The sequence below is a fragment of the Giraffa tippelskirchi genome, chromosome 8 (assembly GCF_054371585.1).
Source record: "Giraffa tippelskirchi isolate mGirTip1 chromosome 8, T2T-mGirTip1v1.2.pri, whole genome shotgun sequence".
Classification (NCBI taxonomy): domain Eukaryota; kingdom Metazoa; phylum Chordata; class Mammalia; order Artiodactyla; family Giraffidae; genus Giraffa; species Giraffa tippelskirchi.
Window position 1 is genome coordinate 8974663 of NC_137282.1, and position 17679 is coordinate 8992341.

At 44.9% G+C, this 17679-nt stretch overlaps 1 long non-coding RNA gene and 1 pseudogene across 1 annotated transcript in view; one reads left to right on the forward strand and one right to left on the reverse strand.

Moving 5' to 3' along the window:
* The window catches only part of LOC145516508 (uncharacterized), a 70133-nt gene extending 52721 nt beyond the window's left edge, over nucleotides 1-17412 (forward strand). The window contains exons 5-10 of the long non-coding RNA XR_014061434.1: nucleotides 2664-2901; nucleotides 6164-6240; nucleotides 10691-11882; nucleotides 11991-12045; nucleotides 12173-12440; nucleotides 16426-17412. This is a non-coding gene — a long non-coding RNA (uncharacterized LOC145516508). The remainder of the gene's footprint in view (nucleotides 1-2663; nucleotides 2902-6163; nucleotides 6241-10690; nucleotides 11883-11990; nucleotides 12046-12172; nucleotides 12441-16425) is intronic.
* LOC145516337 (small nuclear ribonucleoprotein Sm D2 pseudogene) lies at nucleotides 13283-13623 on the reverse strand (annotated as a pseudogene).
* Nucleotides 17413-17679: the final 267 nt, after the last annotated feature.

Sequence of the window (17679 nt, forward strand, 5' to 3'; positions counted from 1 at the left end):
CACAATTGAGTGACTCACTTTCCCCTTTGATAATCAGAAGTTTGTTTTGAATGTCTATAGTCTGTTTCTGTTTTGTAAATAGATTCATTTGTATTACTTTTTAGATTCCGCATATAAGTGAGATCACATAATATTTATCTTTCACTTACTTCAGTTAGTATGATAGTCTCTAGGTCCATCCATTTTATGCAAATGGCATTATTTCATTTCTTTTTATGGCTGAGCAGCAATATTCCATTGTGTGTGTATGTATATATTCCAGTGTGTGTGTGTGTGTGTGTATATATATATATATATATATATATATATATATATATATACATATATATATATAGGCTTACCAGGTGGCACTAGTGGTAAAGAACCCATGTGCCAGTCCAGTGCAGGAGACATAAGAGACATGGGTTTGACCCTTGAGTCAGGAAGATCCCCTGGGGGAGGGCATGGCAACCCACTTCAGTATTCTTGCCTGGAGAATCCCACGGACAGAGGAGCCTAGTGGGCTGCAGTCCATGGGGTTGCAAAGAGTCAGACAGGACTGAGTGTTTAAGCACAGCACGGGATTGCTGGATCATATGGTAGTTCTATTTTAGTTTTTTAAGGAACCTCCATATGATTTTCCATAGTGGTCGCACCAATTTTTATTCCCATCAACAGTGTAGGAGGGTCCCCTTTTCTCCACACCCTCTCCAGCACTGGCTACTTGTAAGCTTTTTGATGAATGGCCATTCTGACCAGTGTGAGGTGGTACCTCATCACAGTTTTGCTTTCCTCTAATAATTAGTGACATTGAGCATCTTTTCATGTGGCTCAGACTCTCCTCGCCCTTCTCCATGGGTCTAAATGCTACCTTTCCTGCAAGACCAGATTCATATCTTACTGCTTCCTCCAACTAGCTGGAGCCTCTCCCTGCTGTGAACTTCCACTGGATGTTGTCTGTGCAGATTTTGTGTCATGTGCCATGTTGGGCCCTACGTGGCTTCTCTACCTCTCTGCAGGCTCCCTGATGGCCAGATCCTCTCTCCCACAGGTCACTTAGCCCAGAGACTCTCACAGAGCACACATGCAATTCTTTGTTGAATGTTTTGTCCACTTTCCAGGCTGATCAGTGCAGCCAGTTTCCCTTACATGACTTAGGTGTCTTAGGAAGGTTGATACAGCTCAGAGTGCAGGCTGGAACCAGGCTGGGCTGAAGATATTTGCAGGAGGGTAGGTCTCATGGGTTTGGGCTAATAAAGGTCCATAAAGAAAGCTACAAAGTAAAAAGAACTTAATGTGACAATCCTTGCAAAAATGGAGTTGTCCAAAATTGTGTTTTTGTAAGTGTAGTGGGTGACTGACGGAGAAGGCAATGGCACCCCACTCCAGTACTCTTGCCTGGAAAATCTCATGGACAGAGGAGCCTGGTGGGCTGCAGTCCATGGGGTCTCGAAGAGTCAGACACGACTGAGCGACTTCACTTTCACTTTTCACTTTCATGAATTGGAGAAGGAAATGGCAACCCACTCCAGTGTTCTTGCCTGGAGAATCCCAGGGACGGGGGAGCCTTGTGGGCTGCCGTCTGTGGGGTCGCACAGAGTGGGACACGACTGAAGCGACTTAGCAGCAGCAGCAGCAGTGGTTGACTGAAGGTGTTATAGATAATATCTATAACATCTATTTCCCTCTACCCACCACCACCCATAGTTGTTTTGCTTCTGAAGGTGGAGAAAACGATAGATGTCTCTCTTTGCCAGACATCCAGTTTTATTCTCCAGAGGCAACCCATGTCGACTATCTATGTATCCTTAGAGACAGTCTTTGCATATAAAAGTATCTGCATATATTCTCCTCTCCCCAACATTTTTGGTAGAGATGACAACCATGTATATTACAAATTGTCCTTCACTTTGCTTTTCTCACTTAACATATATTCGTAACAATATAAAAAGTTTCTCTAAGAACTAACTCCCTTTCATTTTTGACAACTGCATAGTATTCCATTGTATGGCTATACTGCTATTTACTTTAGCAATGTTCTCTGTTGATGAACATTGAGGTTTTATACCCAAATCCTTGCTATTATTAATAGTGCTACAATGAATAATCTTGTGAATATATTATTTCATGTATATGTGGGAAAACATGTGTTTGATAAGTTCTTGCAAATGGAAGTGCTTGAACAAAGTTGGATTCATTTCTATGAATACTGCCAAATCACACTTGACACTCCTTCCATCAGCTCATGAGCTGGACTGTTTCCCCACACCCTTACTCACAAAGTTGCCAACAGGGTTTATTATCAATATTTTTGATCTATGCCTGTCTGAAAGTAAAAAAAAAACAGAACTGTTAGATGATATAGTTTGAAGTTGATTTTCTCATATGAATGAGGTTGTGTGCACTTTCCTATATTTAAAATCCATTTTTATATCTTTTCCTGTGAGCTGTCCATTCATATTCTTTGTCATTTTTCTACTGTGGTTTGATCTCTTTTTGCAATACTTTTTTATGTATTGGGAAAGTTGGAATTGCAATTTTTTTCATTGCTTGTTATAAATCACTCTAGATGGCTTAGTAAACCATAGTATTGCTACTTTATTTACTTGAAAAGTATAGTTACCTTCTTAAAAAAGAAAACTGCAGGAATTACATATTCCTGATTGCTTAACTTCCCTTGTCAGGTGCAAAACATCTTACTAAACGATGGATGAAATAGTCAAGAAACACAGGACACCTGTACTATACACTGCAAGAAACAGACAAGTAGATTTAAAAATTCATAATCAAGCAAGTTGGAATTGATGGACCAGGAGGATGCTGGGAAGTGGGGAGAACGATCTGGGCAGAGTATGTTTGAGTGCAGTGAGGATGGACTAGGAATCCCTTTCACTGTCTGGAAGAGAAAACTGCATGAAGCAGGTAGGTGTTGATGAGTTCCAGGGGGTCAGGGGCAGCGTGGTGATCTGGGGGTTGTGCCAGTCACGGGCAAGATCTTAAAGAGGTTAAGGTACTGCAAATGTGCCCAGTGTTAAGAAATCAAAGCCCTGTGCCTAGAAGGACCAGTTTTCTCAGCTGCAAATGCCTCGTACCTCTTGCGTGACTGGGAACATAGTAAATCTGAGCCTTCTTCCCCTGCCATTCCTAGTCCAAACCCTTCCCTGGGGCATCGAGAGTAGGCTTCTAGAAGCCCCATACCAGTGCTGAAGTTGTAGGCAAAAGTCACCCTGGGGGTAAGGGCTACAATCTCAGGCTACCACACCTTTCTTTTAAGTTCTTGCCTTGGGTCCTATTCCCCCTCTTACAAATGCTAAGAGAAAGGAAAGAAGAGGTGAATGAATTTGTTCTTCTCTAAAGGGTAGGACTAGCTAGCAGAGCTCAGGGCTGCTAGAAAGGTGGGTCTTGACACCCACAGAGCTTAAGGAGGCCAATGCCAAATGCAAAACAAGAATGAGTTATCTACTACAGTAGCGGTCAGCCACACTTTTTGATTGTTGTCACAGTGACAACTCAGTGAGCACTTTTCACTGATTAAGTGGGTTAGATTGTTTGGTGAATTCATATCCCAGCCCTGCAGAAATTCTGTGGTCAGACCTGAGATGCTGGGAGTCTGATTTTTGTAAGATCTAGGAATGCATCCTTCCCAGCTCCTCACTTCCTGTGTTTCCTATGCTCTTTGTCTGTTGTTGCTGTTGTTTAGTCACTAAGTCATGTCTGACTGTTTGTGACCCCAAGGACTGTAGCCCACCAGGCTCCTCTGTCCATGGGATTTCCCAGGCAAGACGGTTCTACTGAGATGGATGAAACTGGAGCCCATTATACAGAGTGAAGTAAGCCAGAAAGAAAAACAACAATACAGTATACTAATGCATATATATGGAATTTGAAAGATGGTAACGATAACCCTATATGCGAGACAGAATAAGAGACACAGATGCATAGAACAATTTTATGGACTCTGAGGGAGAAGGTGAGGGTGGGACGTTCTGGGAGAATAGCATTGAAACATGTATATTATCATATGTGAAACAGAACACCATTCCATGTTCGATGCATGAGACAAGGGCTCAGGGCAGGGGCAATGGGATGACCCAGAGGGATGGGATGGGGAGGGAGGTGGGTGGGGGGTCCAGGAAGGGGAACACATGTAAACCCATGGCTGATTCATGTCAATGTATGGCAAAAACTATTACAATATTGTAAAGTAATTAGCCCCCAACTATGCATGAGACAAATGCTCAGGGCTGGGGCAATGGGATGACCCAGAGGGATGGCATGGGGAGGGAGGTGGGAGGGGGTTCCAGGAAGGGGAACACATGTAAACCCATGGCTGATTCATGTCAATGTATGGCAAAAACTACTACAATATTGTAAAGTAATTAGCCCCCAACTAAAATAAATAAATTTATTTAAAAAAAAAAAAAGAATACTGGAGTGTGTTGCCATTTCCCTATCCAGGGTCTAGGTTTCCAAATTTGGATATAAATGCAGATCAAATTCCAGCTTGGATGCATCGAGTATTAGAATAGTTAAAGCCATCTTCAAGTGTACTATCAAGAGCATTAATAAACAAGTTGCTTCCATAACAACATGATAATGGCCTATTGGTCACCTATTTCTATCAGATACTGTGCATCCATTCTAAGTCTCCCAGTTGTCCACGGAGGTTATGTCATTCTCTTTTCATAGATGAAGTGACCTGAACTTAGAAACTAACTGCTGATATCATGCAGCTAGTAAGTGACAGAACTTGAATTTGGACTGTTTCATCTAAACCCAAAGCCTAACCACTCATTTCTGCCTTCAGCTCATTTTCCGTTGCCAAGGTTGCTTTTCTAACTCGCCAGATTTAGAGTTCTATAGCCCTTGAGGATTGCTCCAGTTCTCTAAATTCACAATACTAGGTCTTGATCTAAATGATAAACACTGTTCTCAAGGTGCTGACAGCCTCACAAATGAGAATAATTACCTGCTCGATGCAAACTGGAGGACACACACATACAATGAACTGCTGAACCATAGGTTCTGCAAAGGGTGTAGGAAGCATCGGGAATGATACCATGAACTGAAATCACTGGGGAAGGAGAGAGGTTCTGTTTTGGACCTTTTGAGACTTTTGAAAGGCTAAAAAGGAAGAAGAGGTTAATTTCACCTTCTGGCAATGTGGTAGACTAGACATCCTAGGAAATCTCCCCATATAATACAGCTAAACCATCTGGAATCAAAATTCCTTTGAAATGCATCACTGAGTTTGGAAAAAGGTAAGAGTTGCTGGTGCTTTTGATAGTCCTTGTGGTTTAGAGCAGGAATTAGCAAACATCTTCTGTAAAGCGCCAGATAGTAAATATTTGTGGGTTTCAGAGCCCATGTGGTTCTCTGTTGCAACAACTCAATGCTTTGTAGCATGAATACAGTCAGAGATAATACATAAGAACAGGTGTAGGAGGGCTTGACCTGCAGTAAACTGGAATTGAGCCTTGGGCCACACTTTGCCAATCTCTGATCTGGGCTCTTAGAGTTGAATGCCTTTTATCAATCTTCTGATCTTGAGCCCATACAAGGTAAGAAGATAGAATGGACACAACCCTCATACACATAAAACAAGATCCCCAGGGAAAGTATGGTCTAGGAGAATGTGGTTCTTGGCAAAGAAAAACAGAGAAACTTGTCTTATCAAGTTGGGCTCTGGATTAAAAAAAAAAAGAAAACTCTTTCCTTTGTGAATTGTATTACTGTAGGTAGTCTCACCTGGGATTGGGGTTTAACCTTATACTACCTGCTTCATCCAGCAAACTACAAGCTACAAAGTTAACTTGAAGCGGTTCTTGATTGGTAGTGCCCTGGGGCACCTTACCAAACATGAGTTCATAACCCCAAATTACAAACCACACAAAAAACCAAGGCACTGTGAGGAAGAGTCTGCAGAAACACCACCAAAAATGTCAGGGTCATTCTCTCAAAGATCTGATGTATTGCAATGATTGGTTACAGAAAAAGTTAAAGAAGTAAAAAGAAGAATGAAAAAGAGAATAGAAACATTTCAGGCAAGGGGAAGAAGAGAAACAAAGTTTCAATGATGTGAATGAAAGCATACTTAAGGACAAGGAGGTAATAGTTCTGGATGGGGTTGATATGAGGGCAATAATGAATGAATGATTGAATAAAACGTTTGTTAAACTTGTAGTGTACTGGGCACTAGTGGTGGAGACGAATGAGAGACACAGGCTCTGCCATCAAGAGATTCCAGCGTAGGAGAATCAGGTAAATAAATAAAGCCCATGAAATGTGATGCCAGCTTCAAGGAAAGAAGGTACAAAATAGAGCAGAGGCAAAGGAGGATGTCCCATTCTACCCAAGGAAGCCAGAGGCGGTTTCCTGGAGGACCTTATGCTTGAATCAAGCTCTGAAGGGTCTGCAGGAGCCTGGACTTTATTCTGTAGTTAGCGGGGAAGAAATATGACCTGTCTTACAGTTTAAAAAGATAATTATGGCTGCAGTACAGTGAGTAGAATGGAGAGGGAAGAAATGAGAGACAGGAAGATCCAACATGATGGTGAATCGTCATCCAAAGGCAGACGTGCAGGTGGATTTGGGAGATATTGTAGAATTTTGTCCATTTGGGGGTAACAACTAGTCTTCACACAAATTTAAATGGCTGTCGCCCCACTGATGACCTTGTAACCCTACACCACCTCCTCCCTGGTGCTTCTGGAGGTTCTCAGGGTTGCCTTGAAGGTGCTGGTGAATGGCTGTGCCCCCTGTGTGGTTTCTCCATGTCCCATCCTCCCCCCTGCCACCGCCCCCTGGGTGCTTCTGCCCCCACAGGCTGTGAGCTGTGACCTGGGCCGGCGGGAGCGGAGTGTCTCTTCCTTCTTCTTCAGTGTTAGGTGTCCTAGAGGAATGCTGCTTATTTCCTAATGATTATACAGTTTTCATAAAATGGTCCTTTGAGGTGCTATGCAGAGACTCACTGCTCTCCAGGTGACTCAGAGGAGGATGGGGAAGGGAAGTCAGCTTTCCAGAGCCCATCTTCTCTGTGTCCCTCACTTCTGAAAGCCCAGCCCACTGTGACTGGCTGCTTCTTCCCTTAGGACATCCTGCAAGAGCTAAAGCAGGGGCCTGGAGTTGGGGGATGGAGCTGACTCTCCCAAGATGTTTCCTAGCCCCCAAGCAATGGGCTTTGCTGAGACATCTCAACCTTTCTGCCAGAGACAAAAGCACAGAGATCCAAGCGCATCCGTTTAATACAGGGTTTAGAGCTTTGAGTCATCATGGGCTAGGTAGTACGGGCAGGGAGGATGCTGGAAAGGTCTCAGGAGTCACGGGAGGTCATTGAAGAGACCAGGAAAGAGCTTCAATACCTTCCCAGTGAGTCTATTTCTCCCCACATGTCAGTGTTTCTCCAAGAGTAGACTGGTTTATATCAGCTTCTGAATTACATACAGACTTGGCTCAAATGTTCGATTTGGGGGCCCTTATCTGAATCAGAAGCCCTGGTGAATGGGGCTTGGGAAACTTGCAACTTTAACTGGTGCTCCCTGGATGATAGTTTGAGACACTGCACACATTCCTGTAATTGGGTCCATATATTATCTCTTTGGGTAAACTGAAGGCTCCTGAGTGTAGGTCCTATGTCTAAGGCTCTTCTTGTCTGCCCCCTACACACACAGGCAGTTGGCTGGTGTACAGTATAGATTCACCAAAATTGAGTGAAATGATAAAATGCTGATGGACTGACTGTGCTTATACTCTGCCCCCTCCAACAAGACATCTGATACTCTTTTATTCCTTCATCATGCTTTTATTTTGCAAATACTTATTAGTGCTGTCTCAAGACAAGTCCCTGGGCTAGGCGCTGAGTCCCAAGACAATGAAAGTGACAGAGAGGCAGAAACCCCAGAGCAGGGAGCCAGGGGTTTGCAATGATGGGAGTGAGACTTCTTGGAAGAAAAACTTTCCCCAGAACAGGGAAGGTGAAAATCCCTTAGGAGGCTTTCCTCAGATGAGTTATAATTTCTGTATTGCTCTCTCTCTCCAAATGAAGAAAGACATCTCAATTCCTTCCTAATTCCCCAGCTTCAGGGCACAGCGGGCAGTTTGAAGACTCCTGGAGTCGGGAGATAAAGGGAAATATTATGTTCCACTGGGTCCCGTTTGATGTTTATACCATCAACACGGGGCTTGGGGCTTCCCTGTTTCTCTTTCCCTCCGCCAAGGTCACCCGGAAGCTCGTGGGCTCTTTGATGTTCAAAAGACATGCCTGGTCCTCTGTCTTGAATGTGCTGCTGGCCGCCGTTCCCCATTCAAGTCGGGGCAGAGGGGGATCCTCTTTCTGGGGCAGATCCAGGGCCCTGAGGAGGAAGACAAGCATGTTCTTTTATAACAGCGCCCCCTGTTCTTCTGGGTCTCAAATGGAGTTTTTGATCCTTCCTCATTTCCCTCCTCTCAACTTTATTCCTGATCAGAAACCATCTGCTGAGTTCTGGCTGTATGCAAGTAGCAAGACACGCAGGAAGCCAGCAGACACTCAAGTTCAGGCAAAACTCACGAGGCCACCCTGAGTGTGTATCTCCAAAGCACAGACCATCAGGAATCTCAGACAAGCAGGTGCCCACAATCCCATAAAGGAGCAAAAAGCAGGGTGGGGAACCACCCACCCCTTCTGCATTAGTTAAATCATTTCGCACTCTTTCTAGGCTGTCCCTGTGTCATAGGATGCACGGGGTCTACATCTCCAGCAGTTGTGACCAGAGGCCCCTCTTGGGTACCAGCAAGGACTTGAGACTTGGCCAGCTTAGCAGAGATGCTACGGTCGGTCCCCTGGCCAGGCCACAGCAGGAGCAGGAGACAGCTGAGCAGGTGCTCATCCCTGAGAGGAACATGGTGTAAGGGAGCGAGGGTACTGGTCAGCTTGCATCCGCTGATCCTCAGGGATCTGGATTCAGAGCAAGAATACATGTGTAACAGGGGAGGCAGGGATGTCATAGCACTCTCAGAAAAAGGTGCAGAGCTGGCCTCAAAGACACGGGAACATAGCTTGGGAACTGGAACTATGCAGCTCTAGTCGCTAAGAGTCGGACACGACTGAGCTACTTCACTTTCACTTTTCCCTTTCATGCACTGGAGAAGGAAATGGCAACCCACTCCAGTGTTCTTGCCTGGAGAATCCCAGGGACGGTGGAGCCTGGTGGGCTGCCGTCTATGGGGTCGCACAGAGTCGGACACGACTGAAGCGACTTAGCAGCAGCAGTCACCAGGTTGCCTTCTGCCTTCCGCCCGCTGCTCGCTGGCCTTGGGATTTCCTGGTCCCCACGGTTCCGGTGACGCAGAGTGCCTTCCTCTCCACTTCCGGCACACAGGTGACTACCAACAGACCACCGCCCTCCATCCTTTGTATGTTTTATTCTGCTGTCTCAGATCTGCAGCTTCTCGTCAACACTGCTCACTCTTGGGCCCTCGTGGTCTGTCTTCTTTCTGTGTGTTTTTTTGTATTCCCCATTCCCCACAAAACTAGCTATTGACTCTCTTTCCTGTCTTTTCTGTTAAAGTCCAATAGAAGGAGCATTTGACTGTACAAAGTTAATTGTCCTTTCTGGGCCATGTGCTTTGGTCTGAGCTGCTTCACGGGCAGCCGGTCAACCTGTTGAATGGCCAACTGAGCAAGCTAGAGGCAGGGTTCACCCCTGCTCCACTCAGCTTGGCCAGAGGTAATAATGACCTCAGCAGGACAGTGCTTTCGAGAAAGCATCTAAGGTTTGTTCTCCAAATGGATGTGTTGCGTTGAGCAGTTTTCTGAAAAGGGGACCATGGCTACAGCCGCCGTTTTGAAGAATGGTCTGCTTAGTGTGGTGGATTTGGGAGGAAGACAGACAGAACTGGGGTTGTATTATTGCTCTACTTAGCAGCTGTACCTAGGGAAGTTTACTTCCGATCTTTCCAAGCTCATTTCCATACTGTAGTGGTGTGTAGGTTAGGGAGAAATTATGAAAAGTAACACCCCAAATAGCTTTATATGGCAGTGCCATATCAGTCTGTCTAATTCTGGATTTCCATGTCACTGACTTTCACATCATTTTGGCATCAGGAGCCCATTTCCTGATTCAAGCTCCATGGTTCCTACCATGCGAACACTGGTGGTAAAAAGGAGAATAAAGTAGGTGTAGAAAAAGCATCATTAAGAAACATTCAGAATGCATCCTTGATTGTGTTGTAAGGTCTTATCTAAGTCTGACTGGAAATATTAGGCAAGATTTAAGATGTTTCCTCTTTAGTACTTCAACAAGAATGACTTTAGTTGTTATATAGCAAATGAGAAACCAGACAAGTTTTCTTGGCTAGTCTCCTTCAATTAATTGGTTTAAGAACATCTGCAATACCTTTGTTTAAGACTATTTGAGTAAAAATTTTGGGGAACAATGCAGGCCGTGTAGAGATATATCCACACAATAAAACCAGATCCGCAGTCAGAAATCCTAACGTCTGTTTATCAGTGTTTTGCAATTAATTGGCTTAGAGTCATGATTGATGCCCAAGGAGCTATAATCAACCGCAATCAGGAGAGATCTAGAGAAGAAGCAGGTCAAAACCAAGACATTCTTCCCCAGATATGATCCCTGAGAAAGGAATATGGGTGATTAGCCCCGGCATCTTGATCACTTCCCTTGGCTAGTCTGGCACAAACCCACTTCCCCTGACTTCTTCTTCATTTCAGGATTAAATCCAGGCTACCAGACAAAGCGTCTAGCCAGTTCTTTCATGTGAAGAATTCCTGGATAAGCTGTATACAGCACAGCCCAGTCTTCTGGATATCAACGTGATTTCCCACAAAAGGAAGCCCTGTGAGCAGATAGCTCATGTGGATCACTGATGGATGGCTTGACTTGCATTAGGCAGTAACTCTCTGCACCCCTTTTGAGACTCTGGGGCCAGGGATTTCATGAAGCTTCTGTTGTGGATTATCCTGAAGGGACAGGTCAACGAGGCCCCCCAGCATCAATGTCCCCACGGAAGTTTGTTGACGCTGACCTGCAATTGGTAGTGTCACAAGTCTCCAAGCCTCAGGAACTCATACTAATCACTCAGGCTTGTTGACAAATATGGCACCAGAAGCACTGATATCTCTGATCACATGAGTAAGAGTATACATTAATACATGTAGATTAGATGGATAGATAGATACAGAGAGAGCTATGTCACATTTTAGAAAATGTGCTTGCTTTGGTGGAGATGTGTTTTGGTAGGAAATATTTTTCCAATAGGTAACAAAGCCTGCAGGGGAGAGAATTCTTTTTCCAGAAGGCCATGATGGTGATTTTTAGTAGTAATAGTGGAGGCAGAAAAATGAGAAGCTACAAGAATCTTCTTTTTAGTTTGCTATAGAAGAGATAAATCACAAATTGCTAGACCCTGAGGAGGTGAACCCCAGACTGTACAGACTAAGAGACATCATGGAAAATTCTATTGAAAGCCCTCTTTTCCCACTTAGATTCCTGATGGATGGAAGGACTTGGGAACATCTTTCTTTTACACTGATTTATTGATGCAACAAATATTTCTAGAGCAGTATTATCAGGCATTGTTGTAAGTGTTGAGAATTCAGAAGCAAGGCAGAAATTTGCCTATTGATGGAAATTTAGACAAAATGTCCAGTTTTTCCCATGACAGATAGTGTTGTTTGAACATTTTGCACTTCCTCTGAGCCTCTAGTGAAACTGGTGCACAAGTTTCTCTATGATAGATTGATAGAAATGGAATAGCTGGGTTACAGAGTTCGTACATCTTCAGCTTGACTATATATATCGCTAAATCCATCTGTAAAGTGGTTGTTCAGATTGAATTCCTGACAGAAGATATGAGTTCCTGTTGCTCCATATTATTGCCGATTCATCGCATTGTCAGACATTGTAAGTTACGCAATAGTATTTAACTGTGGTCTTTTTTATTTCCTTGACTGCTGATGTGGTTGGGCATTTTTCATATATTTATTGGTCATTTGGGTTTTCTTTTTTCAGATTCTCTCTGGAGGAATTTGACCTACTTTGTTCATCCTTTCCTGTTTCCAGAACGGTGAATACTTTCTCTGTCATGGAACAGGTTTCCATAAATGTCCGGATGTGTTTCTGGACTGTCTAATCCCTTCTATATCTCTCTTTTCCTGTACCAACACTTTTCTGTCTTGATTAATATCGTTTAGGACTTGCCTGGTGGGCCAGTGGTTAAGAATCCACCTGCCAATGCAAGGGACACAGGTTCGATGCCTGGTCCAGGAAGATTCCACATGCTTCAGGGCAACTAAACCCAAGAGACACAACTACTGATATTGCGCCCTACGGCCCATGCTCTGCAACAAGAGAAGGCACTGCAGTGAGACGCCTGTGTACCACAACTAGAGAGTAACCCTTCTGCAACTAGAAAAAACCCACAAGCAGCAATGAAGACCCAGGGCAACCAAAGGGAGATAAGTATGTTTTTAAAAAGCAATGTTAAGTCATCCTAAGTCACTTTGGTCTATCCTAAGACTGCAAACACAAATTAACATTTTAATATTTGTTAATATATTTTACATCAGCAAGTGAAATGAGAAAAGCCATATGTATTAATCTGTGAGGGTTGCCATTATGGAGTACCACAGACTGGGTGGTTTAAACAGTAATACTTAATATTCTCACAGTTCTGAAGGCCGGAAGTCCAAGACCAGAGTGTGAGTGGGTGTGGTGTGTCCTGAGACCCCTCTCCTTGGCTTGCAGGTGCCCCATGCTTGCTGCTTCTTCAAGATTATTTCTCAGCGCCTGCGCAGCCCTGGTATCTCTCTGTGGGTCCTAAGCTCCTCCTCTTACAAAGACTACCAGTCAGAGTAGCCTAGGGCCCGCCGGGATGAAACCATCACTGGCCATCCTTTCTAGCAGCGCTTGTCAGTGTCAGGTTCCTCTGCTCAGCCTCGTCCTGGATGGCCAAGCTCTTGTGTGCTTTTTATATGTGAATGGAACAAAAGAAGAAGGACTTCGCCCACATTCAGGCTGGCCTATCTCACCTGGAGTTCCTCTTCTCCTCCTTCCCTCCCATCCACAGCCCGGCTCCACCCTCATGCCTTTCAGGTGACCCTGGACCACAGCAATCTCGGCACCCTCTCCTAAACTCCTTGAAAGTTTCTTGTCTGCATTATTACTTTACTTTTCACACATATGTTTCCTGATATCATGTCTTCTATTTTTTTTTTTTTAAACTCAGGACTTTATTATCCCAAGTACAAAGGGCGGGTCTTCACAAAACAAGAAGGCAAGTTCTGATGGCAGGGAGGGGGCCTCTACTTGCAAGCAATGAGTGGGTTTTGCGAGACCGTGGTGACCGAGTCCTTGCACAGGAGCATCTTTGAGATGCAGTGGTCCTTGTTGACTGGCTTGGACTTCTTGTCCTTGCCACTCTTGGAGACCTGGGTCCACATCTGCTTCAAATTCTCCCGCACATGTCGAATGCCCTCACCCAGCCCAGGAGCGTTCTGTTGTTCTAGTGGTTGATGAGCCCTTGAGTGTTGTTCTTGACCGACTGCATGAGCACGGAGAGTGGCCCCACGTTCAGCTCCTCCTCCTCCCACTCCTGCAGCTCCTCCAGGGTCATCTGCCTCCCGGACTTATTGAGGAGGCTCATGGTGGTGGCCACGCCCTCTAGTCACTACCATCTCCGCCTTGCTTTGGTGTTTCGAAGAGAGAGCAAGGGAGAGCCCATGTCTTCTATGGTTAATTTAACTGGTTATAATGACAGGTTTTCTATGTTCATTAGGTAGTAGGTCTTTTCAGAGTAGAGACCAAATTCTTACACGGTCCACAGTAAGTGTTCATAGTAGTTATTCAATCAGTACTGCTTAAATATATGTATAAAGGCATTCATAAATGAACCAATGGGTGAATGACTGAAATATAAGGAGACTGTACACACCCTAGCTTTGGGGTGCTTCTTGGCAATGGTTTGGTTCTCGAGGCTGGAAAAAGTGCCAGGACTCCTCGGAGCCCTGAGAACATGTAATTACTACCCTGTGGATGAGGTTTCTGCTCTAGCATCCATCTAGGGTTTGCTCTGCTAAGGAATTCGTCATCGTCATTAACTCTACCTCCTTCCCAAGGGTAAATGGGATCCCTGACACCGGGGTCCTCACGACCCTCAGCTTAGTGATTGAGCAGAGGTCCGTGTTTACTCAAATCCTGTCTCCAAGCAGCCAGTAGTGAGGCGCTGATTAACAGCTCTTACTGTACATGGCAGTGGCCCTCAATCACTTCCACATGCCCTGACTTCACGTTCTATTGTTTCAGCCACTAATTTTCAAAATCCCCTAGACAAGATCTCTGCTCCGAAACATGTGTTTTGGAGCTGTTCCTTTCTGCTGTGTGCTGCTACAAAACTTACATGTGGTTTAATTCAACAGCAGGGCGGAAAGGGAGACGTGTGCATAATTTTTCTCCCTCTTCTCCTCCTTTGAGTCCCATTTCTGCCAAAGCCTTTGGCCAGGATCCAGAAATGGCACATTCAATAATACCCAATGTGTTTGGGTAATATTTCATAATTACATCGTTGTTGGGAAAATTGTTGCCTTGAGAGTAATTTCTATGCACAAACAGAAAGTCGGAGGCCCATGTGCCCCTTCGCACTCCCCCCTGCTAGCGGGGAGAGGGAGGCGAGGAGGCAGAAGAGAAGAAAGAAGGGAGAAGAGGAAGGAGCGAGGAATATGAAATCTGTCTGTTTGGCTCTCGTAAGAGGACACATTAGAGAAGATTTATAACATGGTGAAGGATGAATATTAACAGCTTTTAGGAATCCCGCCAACTCTATGCTTGGAACTGATTTTCTTCAGAAGGTAAATAAAAAAACCCCACATCTAGGTTTGCAGAAGACGATGATGATGGGTAGATGATGCTGTGGACTGGAAACCTAGGAGATGGCTCGTGTTCTGCCCACACTGTATTCATGAGCAAGTCCCAGTGATGGCTGGTCAAACATGATGCTCTCAGATAGCCGCTCTTTCCAGGCTCAGCATCTCCCTGGAAGCTGGTTTCTGAGACTCCAAGGAAGCGAATGCACAGTTGGGAGGCCCAGAGGAAAGGCTCTGTTACGTGGAGGGAAGGAAGGCTGGTGGAGTGCCAGGTTAACCTGGGAGGTCTGGTTAAATGGTGATTCTTAGCTGTGGCCTCCAGAGTCTATACAGGCCAGGGGTGTCCCATGAGCAGCTTCTCCCCGGCTTGTGTAGAAAACATTGGGGAGAGTGTTCAATCAGCCGACAGTTTCCACAGCTTCCCATAGGAGCTTCTCTGCACGTCTGCAACTGACGTTTTTGGAAAAGTCTTGTGCAAACCTTCCCTCTAAGTGCCTTTCATTTTAGATCTAAACTCTTGGTATGAGGTGCCAGCTCAATCCCTGCAAAGATGTCATCACCCCAAAGAAGAGACTTCTGCCCAGGGCAGTCACCTAGACGAATGCTCCCCAGGGACCACTGCAGAGCCTGGCAATGAAAAGGTGACCACAATCCATGGCGTCTGGCCTCAGAGGTCACTGATGGGTTATTCTCAAGTGCTGATTTAAATTGGTGACAGCAGCCCATGTGCTTGTCTTCCCGACATTTCCAAGCAATTTGGGATGGATCATTCACGTAGTTTTAGCCAAGAGGAGGTTTCAGTTACGGCCCAAGATGTCATTGATTAAGAACAAAACAAGTAAAGATCATATTGAAAGCACTATATCCCAAACCACCATCGTCAGAGGCCAATCTTCCAAAACAAAGCAAAGTCAAACCTCCAAACAAAACAAGCCACCATCTACGAGGCAGCATCTCCTGGTACCCTCTGAGGAGCTCTGCCTCCCGCGACATCACCATCCAATTGGATGGTAAACTCCAAGAAGGCAGGTGTCCTGGCCAGTCTTGCTCTTTATTGAATTCTCAGCACCTAGTCCTGAGATATAATAGTCCCTTAAAAAATTCTTGATGAATAAGTTCGCACATTAAAATAATTAATTAGAAAAGAAACCAGTGGACCTAGAGACTGTCATACTGAGTGAAGTAAGTCAGACGGAGAAAGAGAAATATCATGATATCTCTTATATGTGCAGTCTAAAAAGAAATAATACAAATGATCTTGTATTTATGAAACAGAAACAGAGTCATAGAGAATGAACTTTTGGTTGCCGGGGGAAGAACGTGAGGAAGGGATACTTAAGGAGTTTGAGATGGACTTGCAAACATTGCTATATTTAAAATGGATAATCAGCAAGGACCTCCTGTACAGCACAGACAGCTCTGCTCAGTGTTATGTGGCGGACTGGGTGGGCAGGGAGTTTGGGGGAGAATGGGTACATATATACGTATGGCTGAGTCCCTTCACTGTCCACCTGAAACTGTCACCACACTGTTAATTGGCTACACTGCAATATAAAATAAAAGGTTTTTTTTTTTTTTTTTTAAAGAAAAGAAACGGAGCAAGCAAACAAAACCAACACAATCAGGGACTAAGATCTGAAGGGGAATTTTCAACTTCATTTAAAGAACAGTATGGAGCCAGGCTGGGCTTCCCTGGTGGCTCAGATGGTAAGGAATCCACCTGCAATGGGATTCAATCTCAGAGTCAGGAAGATCCCCTGGAGAAGGAAATAGCAATGCACTCCAGGATTCTTGCCTGGGAAATCCCACGGACAGAGGAGCGAGAGGGCTACAGCCCAGGGGGTCGCAGAGTCGGACGTGACTGAGCGACTGAACAACAGAGCAGCCAGATTAAGTACCACTGTGCTCGGCTGTGAGTAACTCGCCCTTCAGTCTATGTGTGGGTGGGATGGTCTGCTTCCCCCTCCAACCTGAGACTATTTCTAAACTTTAATATCATTAACCTTCACTAATGTTAGCTGTTTCAGATGATTCCTGGAGCGACAGATCAATAATTCTCAGTCGCTCAGCCCCGACCTGTGCTACATCATGGAAGAAGGGATGCAGACTTGTTTTCGTAAAGTTTGACACTTAGGGGGGCCCTTGCAGATACGAATTTGAAGTAAGTCTTCTGTTGGGCCAGAGCCATGGACCAAATGATTTGGCCGCCATTTTCTGAATTCTCGATATCCGTCGTTTCTGACGGTGAGGAGCTTGGGTCTCCTTTGGGGAGGATGGAGCCACCTACCCCACCTCAGTCCTGGAGCTTCCCTAATAAGAACCAGATGGTAGATTTGGATTGATCCAGTTTACAAAGCATACAGCTGGGGCTTTCAGCAACCCCTTCTTGCATCTCACCAAACTCACGAAAACTTGCTTGCGGTCTGAGACCGTGCCTCATCTGAAGCCTCGATGAAGTGAGTGTCCCTGTGTGTCCCCTCCCCACTCTGTGTTGCCACTCCCACCATGACAGACTGAGAATCCCAACAGGTTGGGTTGGGAGCAGAGCATTTAGAGCAAGTCACACAACAGGCTTCTGAGTTGGGTACCAAGCCAAACACGACCTGATTTACAGGAACTTGGGTCCCCCTCCCCCTCATAAAGCACGCCCACTCCCTGTAATTGACCTGGCTGGAATTCTTGCCACAGAGATTACAAAACTGGGAGCAATTAGCTAGAGATATTCATAGGTTCTGTCATGTACAGTATTTGTAACAAAGCCTTCGATTGAATTCCAAATGGAGAATTTTTATTCCTGGAGCCAAAGAAGACTTTGTTCTAGGGTTTACATCACGAAACTA